Raw genomic sequence first — 24,342 nt, 5'->3', positions numbered from 1 at the left:
TCTAGTGACTGTTTCGAAAAAGTCAACCAGGTTCAAAAGGCAGGATCTGCCTTTTACAAAGTCGAACTGGGTGGGATCAAGTGTCTGTAGGTCCCCAATGTCATTGTTTATGAGTTCCATAATAATTCTTTCCATAGCTTTGCAACCTAGGCTGGTCAAGCTTATGGGGCGGTAGTTCCCAGGGTCTGTAGTGGAGCCTCCCTTGTGGAGTGGTACCACTGTTGCTGTATGCCAGTGTTCAGGTACATATTCTGTAGTAAGGCTAAGGTTAAATAACATTTTTATATGCGGGTTTAGTTCCTCTTGGAGTTCACGTATCACGCAGCCGGGGATACCATCAGGTCCCATAGATGCTGTGTTTTTTGCTTTGTTGAGGGCGGTTCTCACCTGGACATCAGAAATGACAGGGAGGTTACACTCAGCTGGGATGAGTATTTCTTCTTTTGGAGGGGAGAAATTTGCACTGAACCTGTCTGCCAGAATGTTGGCAATATCTGTGGGTTCGGTAAATTTTTTGTCGTTGTGTACTAACTCTGAGCATATCTGAGTGTTTCCGCCTAGGTTTCTAACATAACTGAAGAATGCCTTGTGGTTATCTTTAGTGTCCTTGGCGATTTTTCTCTCAAAGTTGGCCTTGGATATTTTTATGAGAGAATGCAGCTTTCTACTAGTGCTGATCAGAGATGCCTTCCCTTTATGGGATTTTGCTCTGTCTTGCAGTAGCTTCCTTCTTTTGTTATACAATTTGTTTATGGCTGGGATCCACCAGGCAGGATGCTTTCCTTTGGTGGAGAGGGTCTTGGTTTTATTTGGGATTGCATGATCCATGCATTCTTGGAGATGTCTGTAGAAAGCATTTGTGTAGGATTCAGCATTGTGGGATGTGGTTTCCATTGGCCCTGAGGGCTTAAATGATACCATCTCAGTCTTGAGAAGTGTAAAGTCGGCTTTTGAGAAGTTTCTCACTGTAGTCTTTTGTGCTGGGGGTGGAGGTGGTAAATGTATATCCAGGGTGATTAGTTTGTGGTCAGATCTCACCAGTGAGGGCAATACTTCCAGTGTGGAGCATTTTGTCCCCACGTTTGTGATGATCAGGTCTAGTATATTATCCCCCCTTGTGGGAGAGGTGACTAGCTGTTCCATTGCATTTGAGTTTATGAATTCCAGGAACCTTTGGGCTAGGATGTTTGGGCTAGAATAGTGCACCCAGCCTATGTTAGGGTAGTTGAAGTCTCCCAATATGATGGTGTTTGGTGAGACATTCATATCTTCCAATGTCTTCAGGAAGGCTGAGTGGGGTTCTTGAGATTGGGAGGGTGGTCTGTAACATGCAACCAGTTGTATAGCAGTTTTGCCTATGGTTAGCTGCACATGGATGGTCTCCGATGCTTCATGAGTTGCCACTAACCTAGAGGTGTGGGTATCCTTGATGAATATGGACACTCCCCCTCCCTTTGTGGTTCGGCCCGGGTTTTGGGGCCGAAAAGCATGATACGAGGTAAAGCCTGGTAGCGCTGGGGTGCTCTCAGGAGCCTTGAACCAGATCTTGGTTACAGTGCAGACATCGATGTTCTTCATACTGAGGAGTGCTTCGAGAGCCTGCATCTTGAGATTTAGACTTCTGGCGTTGAGCAGCATTACCCTTAATTTTTTTCCATTTTTGTTTTCTAAGGAGGTGGGTTCGTCTTTTGAGCCTTGCCTAAAAAAGGCACTATGCGGGTGGCAAGAGCCTTAGCCAATATCCGGAAGCCCAGTGGTGACAGGTGCAAGCCATCCCTTGCGAAGCAGCGTGGCTTGTCCAGCATGTCATCCCAAGCAGACAGACATTGGATCCCCCTAGAATGACACCAGTAATTGAGCCAATTATTAAAGCTGATCATCTTGTCTTTGTATTGTGGCATCATTCTTGGTGAGGGCAGGATGCTGCTCAGGGTCAGGGTCATACCAGCCTGGGCTACATAATCAGAGAGCTCCTCAAGGTCTCTTTTCATGTAGTCCAAGGAGGTACGTCTCAGGTCATTCACGCCAGCATGGACAATGACGGAGTCATATTTGTACATGCTTTTGAGTGACTTGAGTGCGTGTGTTATATGGCGGATCCTAGCCCCCAGTAGGCAGCTTACCGTTACCCTCTCCTTGCTCAGCCTGGTAAGTGGGACGTCAGTGTGTCTGACTATAGAGTCACCTATCACTAGTGTATCAGGCATAGTGTTTGGCCATAAGGGCTGTGATTTATTGACACACCAATTTATTGAAGTATGTGTTGCATGTGTTATGTTTTGAGGTGGTGGATTTTTGGGTGTCTGCTTTGGGAGCCTCTGTTGTTTTGGTAAGTTTTTTAATAGAGCCTCCGAGTATGTTTTTGTGTTATTATGTGCTTGATTTGCAGTTGGGGTAGGTCTATGTGTGACTGGGTTTGTTGTGTGTGTGATTACCTTCTCCTCCTGTCTGGTCTTGCCAGTCCTGAGTTGAGAGAGTTCAGCCTCCAGTTTGGCTATATAGTTGCATCTCTCACATGTATTTGTGTTTGTTGGAGGAGAGGGTTGTCTGTGTACATGAGACAATTATAGCATTGTCTCAAGATTCCCAGATTAATCAGCTGAGCAGGAGAAGATGCTAGCAATCTACCACTCGAAATGCTAGAATATTATAAGAGAGTGCTGTGCCTTTAAGGGAAGTGGTTGGGGTGGTAGGTGGATGTAGTGCTACTTGAGTTTGAGAGTGCTTGCTTAGAAGAGTAGCTTAGAGAACAAATGCTATGCTTATAATATAATGAGTAGACTGGTTATTCTAAGAGTAGAGCTTTCTAAGGGAAAATTTGAAGAGCAGACTTGGCGGAGTCAGGAAAAGTTTAACCCTGTTTAACCGGCGCTGCGCTATGCATACAATCACTCAAAGCCTCGCTAATGCAAACATTATGGTACTGAAGTGGCTGAAAAACACTGGAAACATGAGCCACAAAGCATAATAGGAAATGATGAAGTTTATATCACATGGGATCACCCATTACCAACAGTTCAAAAAATAGATGTGAGAAAAAACAGATACAGTAATCCATTAAAAGAAGACAAAAGTAGCTTTGATCATTGAAATTGCTACACCAGTGACTTCAGTGTCTTACATACAGAGAGAGACAAAGTCATAAAATACCAGGATTTGCAGGCAGAAACAAGGGTACTGTGGAAGAAGGATACTCAGACAGTTCCAATAGTAGGAGGAGCAATGGGTCTTATAAAAAAGAATTTACAATCGTACTTAGATATGTTACTGATACATGTAACTCCATATGACTTGCAGAAGGAGTCATTACTGGGCACACTGTGAGTGCTGCAAAGAGCATTTCTGGCTAACATTAAAGATTGAAACAATACTAATTTCATGAACTTTAATCGTACTTTGACTTAGGAATGGGGTCCATTTCTGTCATCGTATTAGAAACCCAAAGGACTTGGAGAAATGAAAACTATGACATGGAGTCTTCCAAGTTTAAACACCATTGTGATGAAAATTACCGTTTCATGGAATTTCATGGTGAGATCCAGCAGAAATTAGCAAGAGAGAGTTCACTAAATTAGACATGAGGAGAATAGCTTGCAGAACATGATTCCTTAATCCTTACATTTTAGTCAACTGCAAAGAGGCAGATTTAACATGACAATTTAATCTATGAGCCAGTATATTTATCATTTGCCAGCAGCTTCTGGCTTGCACTTAGGAATACAGGGCTAGCTCTAGTATCATATGTGTGCACTTGAACTGGAGAGACATCCCATATTGCACAAAACAGGTTAAAGATCCAGATAGCTTCTGCTTTCAGGCTTGACCTTTAAACCTGTGACACAGCAGTGCTTAAACGCAATTAACTGAAAAGGCACCAAGGAATCCAGCCATCATTCATTAACAGACAATTTATCCTGTTCTTGCCAGCCACTTGACTGTCTTTATATGAGACCACTACTCTTTGCCTTGCAAGTGGCAAGTGAATAGAATGACTCCATGTACTATTTTGGGTTAAGCCTGATTAAACAAAATGTTTTTTCTACCATTAGGTGTGCATCTGTGCATATTACTTCCATGCAGGTTTACATATGCTATCCTTATATCCCATTTTCAAATAATGTTCTGTTATTTGCTACAGTAGCCACTATAATGGTCAATGTTTTGATCATTACTTATATCTTCCTTCCTCTTAGACTCGTGCTCCAAGTGTGACCATATCAAGGTTACAAAGCACTTAACAGATTAGTAGTAAAGATCACAAGGGCATGCAAACGTATCCATTATGATAAGGCACAATCCCAACAGGCCATGTGCTGTGGCCATTCAGGACAAGAAAAATGATGACCTACCAAATGATGACCATTTGCTAGTTTTTTGGGTATATGTCAGATGTGATGGCTGGATAGACCTGGAAAACAAAGAAGGTATCCTCCTTGGACTGCTTCTTTGTGGGATGAGTTCAACACCCATATCAAGAAAACCTTTCCCCATATACTGTGGAACTGGGGGATGTGACGTCCATATGGATCCATTTGAAGACTCTAGTAGTTGAGGAGGTGGATTGTTTTCTACAGATAAAGGAGAATTAGGTACCCCATATGAAGAGATTTAAGTATCTTGGTTTCTTGTTCATGAGGAAATGTAGTGCTGAAGCAACAATACTGCAGGTATTGGACTGGACAGTGTAACAGTGAAGTGAGTAGAACAAGATCCTCAAGTTACACAACAGTTTATGTCACCATTCTCTTCTGTTACTATAAGCTTTGCAGACTAAATAAAAGCCCGAGGTAACAGACGCAAGCAGTGAAATGAAGTTTCTTTGTAGGGCTGATGAACTCACTTGTGTGAACAAGTGAGACACATGGTAATCTGGAATGATCTTAGAGTAGGTCCACCAGGAAAAAGGATTTAGATCCATACATCATTTCTGCACATGGTGTTGGAGAGTCACTTTCAGACTGGCAATCATCTAGAGCCAAGGTTTACACTGCCAGCTGGCTGGCCCTACTGCAGATAAAACGAGTTAGCTGAGATGATCTAATTAGGAATGATGCTCCCTGGTTGCTTCCTTTGAGCAGTGCATCAGGCATGGATCACTGGGAAGAGGCAGAGGAGAAGATGCAGGGCATGATAGAAAAATTGCATTTCTCAGCCTGCCAGGGAATACCTGGAGCTCCTACAGAAACTGCTAAATATCATTGCTGGAGATAGATAAGCCTGATCTATCCTGCTGGCTGTGACACATGTGGCTCAGAAAAAAGGAAAGATGAATGAAATTACTCTCAGGTTAAAGCATAGTGATCACACTGACTACATTAAGCTTGTTAAGATCAAAGAGCAAGGGATACGTGTTCTGTCTTGTACTGAACACCAGGGAATAAACAGATTATCCTGCAGGAATTCAAGGCTGTTGATGCTAAGCATGCTTAAATGTGATCTAATATGTCTGATTAATGCAGCTAAGACTGTAGCAGTCTTTCTCTTCTCAGTAGTGCAATAAAGTAATGCCACACGTGAATCAATGCCAACCACTAATTTCCACAAAAAGCACCCACACAAACTGTAGTTTAAAACTGAAGCACTTCTTTGAGACCAAGACTTCTTAAGATAGGGTATAATACCATATAACTGGATTCACTATGAATAATTGTAGGTCATCTAATCAACACGATTGATCTCTGCAAACAAAATCTAACACTAAAAAATAGCACAAGCACACATAACTGGCATTGCAAAATGTCACAAAACATGCAACACAATTATTTTCCCAGAGATCTAGCCCCACTGTACCTGCCAACATGGAAAAAGCCCCCACACTACAAATCTGTGTGCGCTTCTCAGTCTAACAGAAGCAACTGAAGCTATGGTTTATTACCTAATAAGAGCACAACATATGCTAAATGAATTCAGTGTAACAGTGTTATGCCTTATTATGTACCAGGGATCTGCTACTATCATACAAGGAACCACAATTACTTGTGTCCTTTTCCTTGCCTTGCAAGTGCTGCATTGTATGCATGTTGATGAATCAGGGGAAAGGAAATAAAACAGGCAAAATACTTTTACCAGTAAATGCAAACATCTACCCATAAGCATTTTTTTTTCAATGTAATATGAACACACATATATGACGTACATCAGAAACAAAGCATATGAGATCTGGAAGATATAAACTGAAAGGTGAATATTTAACACAGCACACAGTGATTGAAAGCGAAGACTCATTTAAGGACCTGGGTATATGGATAGATCCAGCTATTAGTTTTTCTAATCATATCAACCAATTGGTTAATGACAGTTATGGAACTATAGGCTGTATAAAAAGATTTATAAAGATTTATAAAGTCTTTTATAAAGTCTAGTAAATCAAAAATGATGAAGTACATTAGACCCAAACTTGAGTATGGAATAACAATATGGAAACACTATAAGAAAACAAGCATGAGTAAACTGGAAGAGTACAACAGAAATATACCAAGGGTCTCCATGGATGTGAAAATTTAAGTTATTCTGAAAGACTAAAATATCTGAACTTGTACAGTGTCTCGTACAGATGTAGGAGGAGACCTTATTCAGATATATAGGGCATTTAGAGACAACTACCTCTGGGAATGTTAGGGGTTATCAAAAAGTACTACAGAATCATCAGACAACCTATGTAGAAGATTCTGTAGGAATAAGTGTACTAACTGGTTCTCTGACAGAGTAGCTGATGCATGAAACAGACTACCAAATTACATTAAAACAAGTACCAATTTAGATATTTGTAAGATCAGCCTGGACACTTATGGGACCAAGTGTTGTGGTATATTGGCAAGCTAGAAGGGCATTAATGTCCGTGCTTGAAATATATTGGTATTTATGAATATGTATGTGTATATATATATATATATATATATATATATATATATATATATATATATATATATATATAAAAAACACAAGCCAAATGACACATAGCCCACAAACTCAGTGTGCCACTCAACCACAGCCCATAAGGCATAACAATGTACCCAACACTCTAGTCATAGGTGACTCTACAGTCAGGCACACTGATGTTCCACTCACCAGGCTAAACAAGGAGAAAGTTACTTTCAGCTGCCTGTCAGGTGCCAGGATCTGCCACATAACGCATGCACTCAGGTCACTCCACAACAAGTACAAATATGACACTGTCATTGTCCATGTTGGTGTGAATGACCTGAGATGTATCTCCCTGGACTACATGAAAAGAGACATGAAGGAGCTCTCTGATCTTGTAGCCCAGGCAGGTATGACCCTGGCCATGAGTAGCATCCTGCCATCACCCAGAATGATGCCATAGTACAAGGACAAAATGATTGACTTCAACAATTGGCTAAGCTTCTGGTGTCATTCTAAGGGGATCCAGTATTTGTCTGCCTGGGACGACATGATCGACAGACCACGATGCTTTGCCAGAGATGGCTTGCACCTGTCGCCCTTGGGATTCCGGATACTGGCTAAGGCTCTTGCCACCCCTATAGTGCCTTTTTTAGGCAAGGTTCAAATGACAAATTCACCACCGTAACAGGTAGAAGCAAGCAAAATCTGAGGGTAATGCTACTCAATGGTAGAAGTTTAAACCTCAAAATGCACTCACTCGAGGCACTCCATAAAATGGAGAACATTGACATCTGTGCAGTGACAGAGACCTGGTTCAAATCTCCAGAGAGCACCCCTGCATTACCAGGCTATAATTCATACCACACCTTTCGGCCACCTAACCCGGAACAAAGCACTAAAGGTGGAGGTGTGTCCATATTCATTAAGGATATCCACACCTCCAGGCTAGTTTCACATCATAATGCATCCGAGATTATCCAAGTGCAATTAACTCTGGGCAAGACTGCAATCCAAATTGTAGGTTGCTACATACCCCCCCACCATGCCCCAGGATTCCCACTCCTCATTTGATACACTGGGAAGTATTAGGGTACAACCTAACACCCTAATAATGGGCGATTTCAACTACCCCACCATTAACTGAGAAAACTACTCATGTACCAACTCTTTTGCTCAATATTTTCTGGAATTCATAAATTCCAATGCCTTGGATCAACTTATTCACACCCCCACCAGGGGCAAAAATATCCTAGACCTGGTCATTACCAACATGGCACTAAATATACAGAACCAACTGATATGGCCAACATCCTGGCAGATAGACTCAGTGCTAACATTACCCCCCTTTCATCCCCTAGAGGGCCCATCTCTATACCAGAAGAATGCAAAGTTCCTGTAATCACAGCTGCACAGGTAAAAAACACACTCTCCAAAGCCAAGAACACAGCATCCATGGGACCTGACAATATCCCAGGCTGCGTTCTAAATGAACTACAGAATGAACTGGCACCCTACCCAAGTACCACGTTCAGTCATAGCCTCGCCTCAGGCTTTGTGCCCACTGAATGGCGCACTGCGATGGTAATCCCACCCCACAAAGGGGGAGCCACGCCGGACGCCGGGAATTACCGCCCCATTAGCCGGATGAGCCAGGTCTGCAAGGCCATGGAACGTATCATCATGGAACTCAAACAAAGACATTGGTAATCTCCAAACTCTGGACCCCACCCAGTTCGGATTTGTAAAAGGCAGAGCATGTCTTCCAAACCTGATTGACTTCTTTGAAGCAGTCACCAAAGCCATAGATGAGGGTAAGGTGGTTCACACAGCTTATCTAGATCTCGCCAAGGCTTTCAACACCATCCCCCACTCTGGAATTATAGATAAGCTCACTAAACTAGGTATAAATCCCTATGTCACAAGATGGGTTGCCAACTGGCTCATGGACAGAACCCACACTGTGAAAGTAGCAGACTCCAAATCTGACTTCAGACCAGTGACAAGTGGAGTACCACATGGTTCAATCCTGGGTCCTCTCCTGTTTGATATCTACATCTCTGAAGTACAGGCTAACACAGAAGGTCTTTGGCTAACAAAGTTTGCAGATGACTGCAAACTAGGAGTCATAATCGAAACTCCTAATGATGTGGACATACTACAAAAGGGCCTCAATGAGACAGATGCCTGGTGTCAAAGCCATGGCCTGAAGCTCAATGCCAAAAAGTGTACTGTCATCCCCTTTGGTAAAAACTCTGTACCCATGAACTACCACATAGCTGGTAGTCTACTTAACACTGAAAATGTGATGAGACCTCGGGACACATGTGGACAGTAGTCTCTCCTTTGATAATCACATCACCACAGTGGTCAGGAAATCCTATGTGGCTCACCTCATCACAAAAGGTTTCCCATCCAGAAAAAAAGAGGTCATTGTTCTCCTCTACTCATCACTCATTAGACCCATTATAGAGTACAACGCCGCTTTTGGTATGTACCTCACAAGACATCTACAACAACTGAAAAGGCCACAGAAATACCTCACAAGGAGGATTACTGGCCTCAAACAGATACCCTACGCAGACCATCTCAAAAATATATACATATTTACACATATATATATATGTATAAATATGTATATATATATATATATATATATATATATATATATATATATATATATATATATATATTATACATATATACATATATATATATATATTTAGGGGAAGAGAGAGCGAGAAGCGGGTATGGACATGAATTACTGTAGTAGCTTAGTATTTGTGGATAACTATATTTCACTAGACAACACACACACACACGCACACACACAAATATAAAATGTTCTTTAATTAATGGACAGCAAAATCTAAATTAAGAATTCTTAATTAATAACAAAGCAATTAACAGCTGGTTTGTGAACTGTCAACTTAGTGTACTGTATCTGCTGGACTGTGCAGCTAGTATGTTCGGTTGAATGAATACATATAATAGTTTACCAGTATCTTTGAGTCTTCACAGGTCATAAGTTATGTGGGACCGCTCTCTGCACAACATTTGTATGTTGTGTGTGTGTGCCATGTAATCTGGTAATGTGATACTAAACAGAAAGCACCGCATGAGGGTGCATTTCTCTAGGTTGAAAGGTAAGGTGAGGTGTGGCTAAATTTCAGCTTTGTACTCTGTATCTGACCTGATATGTTACTGATTTTTAGTACTGCAAATAATTCCAGGTAGTGACTGTACATTCTTGTTGCACTTGTGGTGTTTTATAAACCTGGAAGACATGATATAGCAATGCATAAATTACCGATTTATGAGACAACATAGGTGGAGCATGAGAAATGCAATAAAATAAGAAAAGACATTATAAACAATGTATATTCAGTGAGTAAGAGCATTGCTTGACTAAGCAGGACTTAAAAATGTCTGCCTCCATATCAGATGTATGAGATTTGAGATTTGTGAAAAGTTCACTAATGCTAGCATGAACATCTTGTTTCAATGTTGCATGCAATTTCCCATCACTTTGCATAGATGTACTTTACCATGGGTATTTTGACACTGATACACAACATCCTATGACCAGTGTTAAACAACAAAATGAAAGCAAGCCATCTTCAAAGCTCAAGCAATTTTGTGGACATTTTACTAAAAATCTGTCCTACAAACGTAAAATACTTAGTCTCAGGCTGAATAAAAGAACCATTTGTTGAAAACTGTATATTACAGTTGTGATAAAAAAAATGTTTTTAGAATCAAGGAAGATGGCAACACAAGCTGCAAAGAATAAATGGTGGGCCAAACAGCATCAAACCAGATGTTATTTAAACTACACGGAGGCATGAATTCCTAGCACATCAGTGTTTTTTTTTTCTTAATTTAAACTTCCTTCACTCAGTCTTGTAAATATGCAAAATGTCAAGCAGAACAAAATCCACTCACCCTCCTAGCTGCTGGTTCCTATTTTAGTGTGAAGTATGCAGACAGACATGGATTTGCAGTGTGCTGATTTGCATTATTATACAGTTACATCATGGGCATTTATTCTTTCTCTGATTTACTCTTTATCCTATTCAGAGTGGCAGTGGAGCCAGAGATTATTCCAGGACACAATAAGTGCAAAGCAGTGAGCTAATCCTTAATTGGCTAGTGGTCCATCACAGCACAAGTACACATGCTCACATACAATACACGCATACATTCATCCAATTTATTACAAGGTCAACAATTCACGTAATGTCATGTCTTTGGTTTGTCTGACAAAATGAAAGAACTCCGAAATGACCCACACAGACATAAGAACATATGGACTCCACACAGAAGCTACTCTAGTCGGGGTCAAAACCAGTGAACCCAAAATGTGAAGCCAAAGCACTAAAAGGTGAACCACTGGGCTCACCTTAAATCATGAACAGCTACCATTAAAAGTTGTTTTTAGAAGAGAGACAGAGAAAAAAGACCTCATGACAGCTAAATTCAAAATGTATGCAGTCCGATTTAATTTAATGAGCTGGAACAAATATTCTGTTGTTTTCAAAACAGGAAATGAAATGGCAGGAGGTCTGGAGAAAGAAGATAAACATAACAAGTTAGGACAAGTCCTTCATTGTCTCAAGAAAAACAATCAAACTTCTGAAAACACTGGTATAAAACAGTCTCAAATTATTAATATTAAACAGATGTTTTCAGTGGCCAAGAGAGCATGAAATAAGATATATTTGCATAACAGTACATTTTGGAATCCAGTAAGTCTGTAACACTATGCAGTATCATATATATATATATATATATATATATATATATATATAAATATATACGTATGTAATGTGATATATATATATATATATATATATATATATATATATATATATATATATGGGAGTGCAACAAATGTGCCCCATTCATGGGGACTGTGTGATCTCAGAGATGGTATATATAATTATCACGTAGAGTAGGGAGCTTGCCCCCCCCCCTGTGCACTTCAAGAAAAAAAAATCCTCTTTGAATTGTCAGTGCCTATCAATCAAACCCCAAGACTCCCTGATGGCACTACACAGAAGGACTCAAAGGAAAATAGCCTGGCAGATCATGCTCATGCAAACTATGTAATTTTTGCCAGGTCAGATTGAGCTCTGTATTAGATATAGAGTTTACTGACATATGCCCTTAAAGAGCAGGCAGGCACTACCACTTTTATTACCTCATCACTGAGAAAACTTCATCTTTGTAAACAAAGGGTTTTGAAATGCAAACGGATGGTCAGACAATTGTGCATAGAGAAGTATGTACTACTATGCAGTTTTGTAAAATCTGTATGGCTTCTTTGATCAGCAGTGGCACTGGCCAACATATAGGAAAAAAGTTAGCAGAAGCACAAGTAGCCAATAAACTTCTTCATACGAATCTCCAAAATGTTGTAGTCATGAAAAACTTCTCCTTTAGTAAAATACTTTTAATGTCAAGCCAAAGTTGAAATACAAGGAAGAAATAACATTCAGTAGAAGTAGAATCCAACGTTAAAAAAGAAATAAATCAAGCGCTTTCACCCGTGCCTATGACGGGCTTTCTCAAGATAACTTATGACCATTACCTTGCTTGCTTATATACAATGCTAGTGATTCAATTATACAATTAAACAAATTTATTTAACAATCTAAGTAGATCAATTATTGCATAGAATTACCTTGGCATTTTTTTATTATTAAAAAGCAACTACTAAGCGTGTTCAATTAAAATGAATTATCTAACAAGCTGTGTTGTAAAAACATTTTTGTCATAATATATTCTGACACTCTGCTGGTTATATTTATTAAACACTATTTTGTAGTGCTTTACGCTGTAATTAGCTAGCTATTCCTTTCTAAACTGGGAGTGTTCCTAAGCCCAATGTTCATATTAAAATGTAAATCACAACTGGATATCTTAACAAAAACTTCGCTGTTTCTTATAACTGGCGCGGATATTATTAAAAGCAACTACTAAGCGTGTTCAGTTAAAATGAATTATCTTACAAGCTGTGTTGTAAAACATTTTGTCATGATATATTCTGACACTCTGCTGGTTATATTTATTAAACACTATTTTGTAGTGCTTTACGCTGTAATTAGCTAGCTATTCCTTTCTAAACTGGGAGTGTTCCTAAGCCCAATGTCCATATTAAAATGTAAATCACAACTGGATGTCTTAAGAAAAACTTCGCGCTGTTTCTTATAACTAGCACGGATACATTTAACAGTATAACCAAATATTAACCATTCAATAAAAGTAATTAAATTTAAAATAGTTTCTACTTCTTGTTTCATTTTCTGCGTACATTGTTAACTATAAATCATTGAAAATCCAAAAGTGTGTTAAATAATTCGTTGTCTTCTGATATTAAAAGCAATGATTTATTGGGAAGTAATAATCGCGTGGTACATATTCCTACAAACTGAAACCTTTAATAGAATATAACGTGTTTTTAAATGTAATATTCGTTATATGATTAAGTTTAAATTACTAAAATTACGTCCGCTTTGTCTTTGTTCAACCATCCTAAATGTAAATTACATATTTTAATTTAACGATGGTTTCTCTAACATATCTCTTACTATACAAATTTGAAAGGAAAATTCCTTTGTTTTTTTGTTTTTTTGTTGTCCAATCACTAATTGTCCTGACCACATAATGCTTCAGTGTTATTAATATTAGTTGTGAGCAACCCTATATTTAAAAAAATATTAATATTTATTTTAAAAATAAATGATTAAAGTTTTATAAAAATATTCTTTTTATAACATGTAGTTTACGTATTAATAAACATATATATAAATTTCATTTTACTGCTTTCTTATTATGTTATTCAATTTCCAAAGACATAAAATGTATTGTTATTAGTTAATATAAAAAATGAATATTTGATAAATATGTGATGTATAAAAAATGACTGAATATATGTAAATATGTGAATAGATAAATATAAATACTTAAATAAATAAATTAATATTTTAAATATTTTAAATGTTATTAAAATCTTTGTATAATATGAAACTGTGCAAATTTTTTATTTCTTATACTATTATGTCTGTGATTATCAATTCATTTAAAATATAATTTCATTGATTTTATTAATGCATTTTTTAATAAAATAAGTACTGTAAATTCTTCCAAGATTAAAATAAAATGAATGTGTTAATATGTTCATAACCAACCAATGTTTTTCTAAATAATGTGAAAAACTGTTTTGTCATAAAGGATCTGGTATATATAATAAATTATCATAATTTTGCTCTTCTTAACTTGAGAAGGCTTGTAATACTAATGGTCTCATTGAGTCCTGGGTATTTTGAGGCATTTAGTCTAAGTTGCCAATTCAACTCCTTGAATTCAATGGTAGCTTCCCAGTCTCCCCCTCTCGGATTAAGGGGCACTTGTTCTATAACCATGAATTTCAAAATCATATTTGGGCATACATTAAGATGTTTAACAAAGGCATTTGCTTCTTTCTTTTTCTTGATATCATACATGTGCTCATAGATTCTCTTGCGTAATGTTCTTTCAGATTTACCTATATAAAAACTGTCACATTTTTGACAAATGCCTAAGTATATAATACCTTTTGATCCACAGTTGTAATAACTTGTTGATTTAACAAAAAATTTTCTTGATTTAATGTAATAGCCATTACCTTCAAGAATATGACAACATTGTTTACAGCTGTTACATTTATATGTTCCAAATCTACCACCTTTATTATCAGGTTGTGTTGGTGGTTGGTTCTCGAACATATTTTTTAAGTTAGCATTCCTTGCATTCACAAACAATGATCTATCTGGTACCCATTTTTTTGTTTCTTCATTAGTAGTCAAAATGGGCCAGAATTTATTTATCATTTTCTTTAATTTTTCAGTTTCATTGTTATAAGTGCAACAAAAACTAGTCTGGAAACTAGGGGAATCAACTTTAACTTCTGAAGTGGGGTTCACAGGAAGTAATGGTTCCAAAACTGTGCCTAATAGTGGGCTATACATAGTTGTTCTTCCTTCTAAAACTTCTTGAAACATTTTCTCTGTTAGTGTCTGTGGGTAACCTCTCTCAGAAAAGAGTTTCCTTAACAATTGGGCCTCTGCAAAGAATTTTTCATCCGTATTACACATTCTTGAGGCCCTGATGAATTGGCCTTTAACAATGCCTTTTTTCTGTGAGAAAGGGTGGGCACTGCTATAATGCAGGTACGTGTTAGAGAAGGTTGGTTTTCTGTATACAGAAGATTCAAAGATTTGTAATTCTGTGTTTTTAACCAATAACACATCCAAATAATTCATGTGTGTGTTACTAACATTGGATGTGAATTTTAAGAAGTTTGTTGTCTCATTTATATACTGCAAGAAGGCTTCTAAACTTGTTATGCTTCCTTCCCATAAAATACAAATATCATCTAGGTATCTTCTGTAGTGCAAAATATTCTTCTCCCATGTTGTTTCAAAAATGTATTCATTCTCCCAGTGACATAGAACTAAATTCGCATATGCTGAGGCACATGGTGATCCCATGGCCACCCCTTTGTTTTGCTTGAAAAACTCCCCATTAAAATAGATAAAATTGTTCTTTAAAATCATCAACATAAAATCTGTTAATAAATTTATAGTGTTGTTACTAAAATTTGATGTTTTAATTAATATTTCGTTGAACCATTGTGTTCCAATATCATGTGGAATGCTAGGAAAAAGATCAACTACATCTATCGTAACTAAAAAGTCTGTTTTGGAATAAAAACACTCCTTTATACCTTTAAGAAACTCCCAAGAGTCTTTACAAATGTGTTGAATTGATGCTATGGTGTTTTTGAGTGTTGCATCAACAAATTTACCAAGGGGTTCTGTGATACTCCCTGAACCTGCCACAATTGGTCTAAACTTGAGTGGTTCCAGTCCCTTGTGAATCTTGGGTATACCAAATATTACTGGTGTAAGAGGTTTATTAACTAATAAATAGTTGTGTAGTTTCTCATTGATAGCTCCCTGTAGAAGCATGTCATATAGTATGTGTTTGATCCTTGCATAAGCTATGTTCAGCTCATTAATTGAGAGGGTGCTATACTGCTCTGTGTCCTGAAGCATATTGTGAATTACTTGTTCATATTCTGTTTTGTACATTAAAACTACCCCTCCCCCTTTGTCCGGTTTCATTACCCTTATCTGCTCTTTCCTAAGTTGTTTAATAAGTTTAAGGCAATCTTGATGTATGTTCTGTTTGGAAACATTTTTGTTTTTAGATAGACTTCTAATTTCAGTTTCCATTATATCTTCAAAGATTTTAACTACTGGATGAAGGGGTGGGTTGAAAGTACTTGATCTGCTAACTAGATCCCTGGAAAAATTCTTTCCTTTGAAGAAAATATTTAAATTCAGCTGTCTCGTGAATAGTTTAAATTCCAAAATAGTTTTGGTCAGATCAATACTTTTGGTTGGAACAAACTGAAAACCTTTAGTGAATAATTCAAAATGTGTGTCCTCCACTTGATTTTCTGTATAGTTATATATAGTAAAGTTATTTTTTGTCTCTATCACATATGTTGAAAAATGTGTTTGAGATATACTAGTCTCGTTTAAAATATTTATCTGCGCTGTTTCCCCCACGCTTGCTGGTTCTGGAACTGTGTTCTGTTCCCTTGCCTGCGTTGGGGAAATTGAAAACCCTGGTTGTCAATATTTTTTGGGGTAGAATTATTGTTGTTCTGCTTTTGGGCCAATCTTTCGCTACGTCTCAAAGTTTCAGTCATAGGTGTGTTGTCATTTACATTTTGAAAAGAAGAAGGTGCTCCATTTTTATTCATAAATCTAGAGGACCAGTTCTGTTTATTTGAATAACATAATGTTATTCCATTCTTGTAATCATTTAAGTCCCTTTCTAATTTTTTTACCTTCCTTTCTATAATCCTTACACAATACTGGTCCACCTCATGAAAAACATTGTTATAGTCTTTTTTAATTCTACAAAAAGCAGTGTCAGTATAAATAGAGTCATTCAATATATTCAATTCTTCAAGTAACAAATCCGCTTTCTTTTCATAGTCCTTCACCATAAGATGTAACATTTCAAGTCCAGTGCTATCAAAGAGTTCAGAAATTTCTTTATGCAATTCTGAGCCAACCGAGGCATTATTAGGAAATTTGTTAATACGCAGCCCTCTTGGTACTCTCTTTACTTTAATACATTCCTGCAGGTAGTCAATTTCTAGCTTTGTTGCTTTAAAAGTATATAGTTTATCAGTGAACAGAGAAAAGTCTGAATCTACTTTGTTAATGTCATTAGTAGTAACATTGTTGTACACTGTACCTGCTGAGAAGGCAAATTGCTTGTTGGACCAAGTGTTAAAGTTGAAGGTTCTTAGTGAATTGTCCGTTGCTGGAAAAGCTGGTTGATGTTGAAAAAAAGTTTCATTCCTTTGCGAAGTGCTGGGTTGTTGCTCCGAACCATCATTAGAAGACAAAACTGGTGTATTTGTTCTTTTCGCGCCAAATTCCTGCTCCTGGTTTGCAGCAATTCTGCTGCTAGGATTAGTGTTAATGTCTCTCACTGAATTTGTCAATTGAGTTAACAAGGATAAAACTTGTCTAAATTCAGACCTGGTGACCGGAGAGTCATCCGCTCCTTCAGTTAGCAATAGTGGTGTTACTTGGAAGTCGGTACCTTCAGTGCTTTCTGCCATGGTAATACGCCAAACACAAAACACGAACAATGTCCCAAAAAAACAGCTAGGAAAAAAGTTAGCAGAAGCACAAGTAGCCAATAAACTTCTTCATACGAATCTCCAAAATGTTGTAGTCATGAAAAACTTCTCCTTTAGTAAAATACTTTTAATGTCAAGCCAAAGTTGAAATACAAGGAAGAAATAACATTCAGTAGAAGTAGAATCCAACGTTAAAAAAGAAATAAATCAAGCGCTTTCACCCGTGCCTATGACGGGCTTTCTCAAGATAACTTATGACCATTACCTTGCTTGCTTATATACAATGCTAGTGATTCAATTATACAATTAAACAAATTTATTTAACAATCTAAGTAGATCAATTATTGCATAGAATTACCTTGGCATTTTTTTATTATTAAAAAGCAACTACTAAGCGTGTTCAATTAAAATGAATTATCTAACAAGCTGTGTTGTAAAAACATTTTTGTCATAATATATTCTGACACTCTGCTGGTTATATTTATTAAACACTATTTTGTAGTGCTTTACGCTGTAATTAGCTAGCTATTCCTTTCTAAACTGGGAGTGTTCCTAAGCCCAATGTTCATATTAAAATGTAAATCACAACTGGATATCTTAACAAAAACTTCGCGCTGTTTCTTATAACTGGCGCGGATATTATTAAAAAGCAACTACTAAGCGTGTTCAGTTAAAATGAATTATCTTACAAGCTGTGTTGTAAAAACATTTTTGTCATGATATATTCTGACACTCTGCTGGTTATATTTATTAAACACTATTTTGTAGTGCTTTACGCTGTAATTAGCTAGCTATTCCTTTCTAAACTGGGAGTGTTCCTAAGCCCAATGTCCATATTAAAATGTAAATCACAACTGGATGTCTTAAGAAAAACTTCGCGCTGTTTCTTATAACTAGCGCGGATACATTTAACAGTATAACCAAATATTAACCATTCAATAAAAGTAATTAAATTTAAAATAGTTTCTACTTCTTGTTTCATTTTCTGCGTACATTGTTAACTATAAATCATTGAAAATCCAAAAGTGTGTTAAATAATTCGTTGTCTTCTGATATTAAAAGCAATGATTTATTGGGAAGTAATAATCGCGTGGTACATATTCCTACAAACTGAAACCTTTAATAGAATATAACGTGTTTTTAAATGTAATATTCGTTATATGATTAAGTTTAAATTACTAAAATTACGTCCGCTTTGTCTTTGTTCAACCATCCTAAATGTAAATTACATATTTTAATTTAACGATGGTTTCTCTAACATATCTCTTACTATACAAATTTGAAAGGAAAATTCCTTTGTTTTTTTGTTTTTTTGTTGTCCAATCACTAATTGTCCTGACCACATAATGCTTCAGTGTTATTAATATTAGTTGTGAGCAACCCTATATTTAAAAAAGAGTAGGGAGCTTGCCCCCCCCCCCTGTGCACTTCAAGAAAAAAAAATCCTCTTTGAATTGTCAGTGCCTATCAATCAAACCCCAAGACTCCCTGATGGCACTACACAGAAGGACTCAAAGGAAAATAGCCTGGCAGATCATGCTCATGCAAACTATGTAATTTTTGCCAGGTCAGATTGAGCTCTGTATTAGATATAGAGTTTACTGACATATGCCCTTAAAGAGCAGGCAGGCACTACCACTTTTATTACCTCATCACTGAGAAAACTTCATCTTTGTAAACAAAGGGTTTTGAAATGCAAACGGATGGTCAGACAATTGTGCATAGAGAAGTATGTACTACTATGCAGTTTTGTAAAATCTGTATGGCTTCTTTGATCAGCAGTGGCACTGGCCAACATATGTCATCTGTTGCTATTCCCCAACCTAGTTGCATTTTAGTGTATGACTCTTCAGGAATCCGATATACACTTTTCTTGCACATATTCATTATTTAGTCTTGTAAACTAATGATTGGATGCAGGGTGGCTTATTACTTAATTATATAATGCTGGGAGCACACTTCCAACAGTATACAGTTATTGTTTTGCTTTACTAGGAAATATTATTATGTAGGAATATTATTAAATGAACACAGGAATACAGGTTTGCATACCTTAGTCTACAGTGCAGTTAGTAGATCCTATTATGATTGCTTTAATATTGATCTGGCTGTGGGCATACAGAAAAAGGTCCTTAGTGTTGTGGCTAACTCACTTCATGCAACCCTCCACCATCTTCCCCCTCCCTTGTAAGGGTTCCCCCCATTCTGTCCATACACGCATGCTCACATATGCACACACACACATGCACACTCAGACAACAGAAAAAAATTAGCACTTTCATCATTGCACATCTAATAGTGTTTGTCACACTAATTTAAAATACTCACTTAAATGTGCTGGATGCATTCTTCAAGTACTTTAAACACAGCATTCATTTAATAAAAATACCTTCTTTCTCACATTGCATTGATATCCCACTATGTTTTTCATATTGACTACTGATGCCGTAGCCTAAGCTACATAGGTTATATCCTGTATAGGATATAACAGATGGACAATTTTCAGATCTTCAAGGCACCTACAAATGTGCTGAGCTGACTTAAAAGACAGGTATAGGTCAAAGTCCATCAGAGCTTTCCTGCAGTTGAAGAAAGTGCTCCTGTACCTGCTTTCAATGATCAATGGTCAGCTTGTGCTGTTCCTTTGCTGGGCGGATAAGTTCCCTTTGGAGAAAAACCTTCCACATATTATTTTTTTAATATTTAAATTTACTTTCCTGTTGAGAGAAGTTTATGATTTAAGCTAGGAATATGTGTTTTATTAATTCTCATGCTCTTTTGCTTTAGTTTAGATAGGAGCACACTTTTCTGTTTGACAGTTTAAAAACTGATTTAAACATTCTAAGTTCATTTTTTCAGGACAGAACAATACAGTTGTGTAAGTTGCACTTACCCATAACTGCATATGTTTGGATCATAGCTCTCAACCTTCCATCTCAAAAATGAGGAAAACTAGCCCTAATAACGTGGAACAAATGGGTAAAATGTGGAACACATACTCATGGCTTACAAACAACTTCAACCAGGAAGGTCATAGGATGGTTACAATATGCTGTTTTTACTTATAAAAAAAGATTGTTTAATGAATTAATATAATTCATTTCTATTTACCATGAATATCAGTTAAAAAAATGCTTAACCCTAAATGTATGACAGACCCTTTCAGTATGGAACTTCGAGGAACATGAACTTTTTAAGATCACAAATGAGGTATATTCTTCATAATGAGGTAAACTTGAGAGGTATGGTTTGAATTCCTCACCACTGCAGAAACCATTAAGCTACATGGGTAGTTTTCCACCTTGAAAACAACTAGAAAGCTTCAAAAAGTTCTGGTTCTTCCCAACTCCTTCAATCCAAATGCTGATTGGCTAATCCAATGGAAGGGGGTTATCAGCAGTCAGACTGATGCTTTTTTCAGTATTTTCTTGCTCATACAATGAGAGAAGAACCTGAAATCATGAAATAACCCACCAACATTAACAACAGAGCATGTAACAAACTAGAACATATAAAGAAAACACAATCCTACTTTATAACCCAGCTAAAATTATATACAAGAGCGGGAGAATACAGGATACTGCAGCAGTAAGGAATATGAAGGTCTACTGTTTTGAGTAAGTGCAATTTGCACAACTGTACTATGTTTATCATACCCACTGCTGCAGTAGCCCTCAGGCTACAGAGGTTGAATACCAAAGACTACCCATCCTGGAAGAATGACAGATAAGGATACAGGGGCACTTTAAGAATGGTCCTAGCAATGTTTGAATCTGGACCTAGAAAGGACATCAGTTTGCAATGCTTTGTAAATGTGTATATAGAGGACCATGTACCTGCCTTTGGAATACTTCTAGAGTTCACCCCTTTCCAGTATGACATCAAAAAAGATAAAGCTCTAGTGGAATGTGCCTTGATGCAGCCTGGATTGGATTTGCCGTGGTATGAATAATTAAAAAAGTAGATAAGGACAACCTCCTTGAAATTGTTTATTTAGACACAGTGTGTTCCTTTGTGACCATGGTAAGAAATAAAAGCTGATCGGCTTTGCTACAGGGATTAGTTCTGGCAAGATATCACCTGAGCTGCCTATGCACACGCAGAGAACGCAAAATATATTCTCTCTGTTTTTTATGTTCTGGTCAGAAAATTGTGAGACTGATGGCTTGATTCAAAGCAAACTCAAACCACTTTATGCATGAATGAAGGGTCTGTTCTTAAATATACTCTATCCTTATGGAAAATCAGATAGGGATCACCCACCATGAGAACTTGTAACTCAGACACTCTTCTTGCAGATGTCAGATAACACTAACTGCAGTTTTCCAAGTCGAAAACCATAAATTGGATTGATGGACAGGTTCAAAATTTGACAATCAATTTACCCATCACACAGATGAAATCCTGAGGAGAAGCAACCTGTTTAAAGGGAGGTCTAAGGTGTATTTAACAATTCTGCTTGGATTATATTTAATATCTGAATGACCTTTTTAAAAGGACATAATGCCTTGATTTTATTTTTATTTGCTTCAGAATGGATCACAGAATGTTTGGCTCCCTCCTATGTAATGCTTTCATAAAAAAAAATAATAATTTTTCCATACTCACGAGCATCGTCTGTTAGGCAGGTTATCCTGCTTTGCATTTTCTCATGATTATAAGCAATTGCTTCTTCAGTTATGGGAAGAAGAAAAAAAAAGGGATGCATAGTTATTTGCCTACCATATATCTGCGTGCATAGCTGTGGAATACAAAATTAGCACAGTATAAAATGACTTCTGGCCTACAGAATATCGCATTCATTAAAAACCTTATGTATTTCACAGTTTGTGAGTATATGCATATTATCTAGGTCTACTACTGTTATGTTTTTATGTTACATAATATATATGTGTGCGTATATATCATATATATATATATATATATATATATATATATATAGATATATATATATATATATATATATATATATATATATATAGATATATAGATATATATATATATATATATATATATATATATATATATATACATATACACACACACAGAGACACACACACACACACACACACACACACACACACACACACACACACACACACACACACACAAGTGCATGGCAAACATTCGAAGTATCAAAACTTCAAATGCCTGTCATACCACTAAAACAGTTCAAATCACAAAGATTCTAATATATTCTAGATCAAATCACAATGATTCAGAAAAACACAAAATCTATTTTTTTTTGCAAGCCCTACTGCACACCCACACTAACTCCGAGATTGCACCGCAGTGGGGAAAGGACAAATTCCTCGATTCCCACTGTACTGTGATCTTACAGTAAAAAAGATGATAAATTTCAGTTATTTGATCAACTGTACCAGTTTTTTTTTTCAGTTCACAAAGTTGTAAATGATTCATATAAACAGATATATATATATATATATATATATATATATATATATATATATATGTGTGTGTGTGTGTGTGTGTGTGTGTGTGTGTCTATACATATTTATATATCCAGTGGATATAAAAAGTATGCACACTCCTGTTAAAATGACAGAGTTTTGTGATATAAAAAAATGAGACCACAATACATCATTTCAAAACTTTTCTTACCCTTAATGTGACCTATAACCTGTGCAATTCAATTGAAAATCAAACAAATCTGTTAGAGGAAAAATATAAAAAATAAAAAAAGTACACTACACTAGTTGCATAGGTGTGCACACCCTTAGACTAATATTTTGCTGTGCGTGCACATGCTTAAATTAATACTTTGTTGAAGCACCTTGACTGTCTTCTTGATTAGGAGTCTATAAGCGTGGCACATCTTGACAGGGCAATATTTGCCCACTCCTCCTTGCAAAAGCGCTCCAAATCTGTCAGATTGCAAGGGCATCTCTTGTGCACAGCCCTCTTCAGGTCACCCCACAGATTTTCTATTGGATTTAGATCTGGGCTCTGGCTGTGCCATTCCAAAACTTTAAATTTCTTCTGGTGAAGCCACTCTTTTGTTGATTTGGATGTATGCTTGGGTCATTGTTGTGTTGAAAGGAGAAATTCCTCTTCATTATCAGCTTTCTAGCAGACACCTGAAGGTTTTGGGCCAAAAGTGACTGGTATTTGGAACTACTCATAATTCCTTCCACCTTGACTAAAGCCCCAGTTCCAGATGAAGAAAAGCATCCCCAAAGCATTATACTGCCACGACCATGCTTCACCATGGGGATGGTGTTCTTTTGGTGATGCGAATTGTTGTTTTTACACCAAACATACCTTTTGGATTTGTGGCCAAAAAGTTCAGACTTGGTCTCATGAGACCATAACACATTTTCTCATATGCTTTTGGGAGACTTGATGTATTGTTTTGCAAATTTTAGCTGGTCCTGGATGATTTTCTGTGTAAGAAAAGGCTTTTTCATCTTGCAAACCTACCCCATAGTCCAGACATATGGAAAATATGAGAGATTGTTGTCACATGTAGTAAACAACCTGTACTTGCCAGAAATTCCTGCAGCTTCTTCAGTGTTGCTGTAGGTCTCTTGGCAGCCTCCCTGACCAGCTTTTGTCTTGTCTTTTCATCAGTTTTGAAGGGATGCCCAGTTCTTTGCAACAACACTTTTGTCACATATTTTCTCCACTTTTTATGACTGTCTTCACTCCCTAACATGGTACATCCAATGCTGTGGAAATGTTTTTGTACCCTTCTCCTGACTGATACCTTTCAACAATGAGATCCCTTTGATGCTTTGTAAGCTCTC

This window comes from Protopterus annectens, chromosome 9.part0 (genome assembly GCF_019279795.1).
Source record: "Protopterus annectens isolate FY-2018-M chromosome 9.part0, PAN1.0, whole genome shotgun sequence".
In the NCBI taxonomy this organism is placed as follows: Eukaryota; Metazoa; Chordata; order Ceratodontiformes; family Protopteridae; genus Protopterus; species Protopterus annectens.
This window is presented reverse-complemented; position numbering follows the sequence as displayed.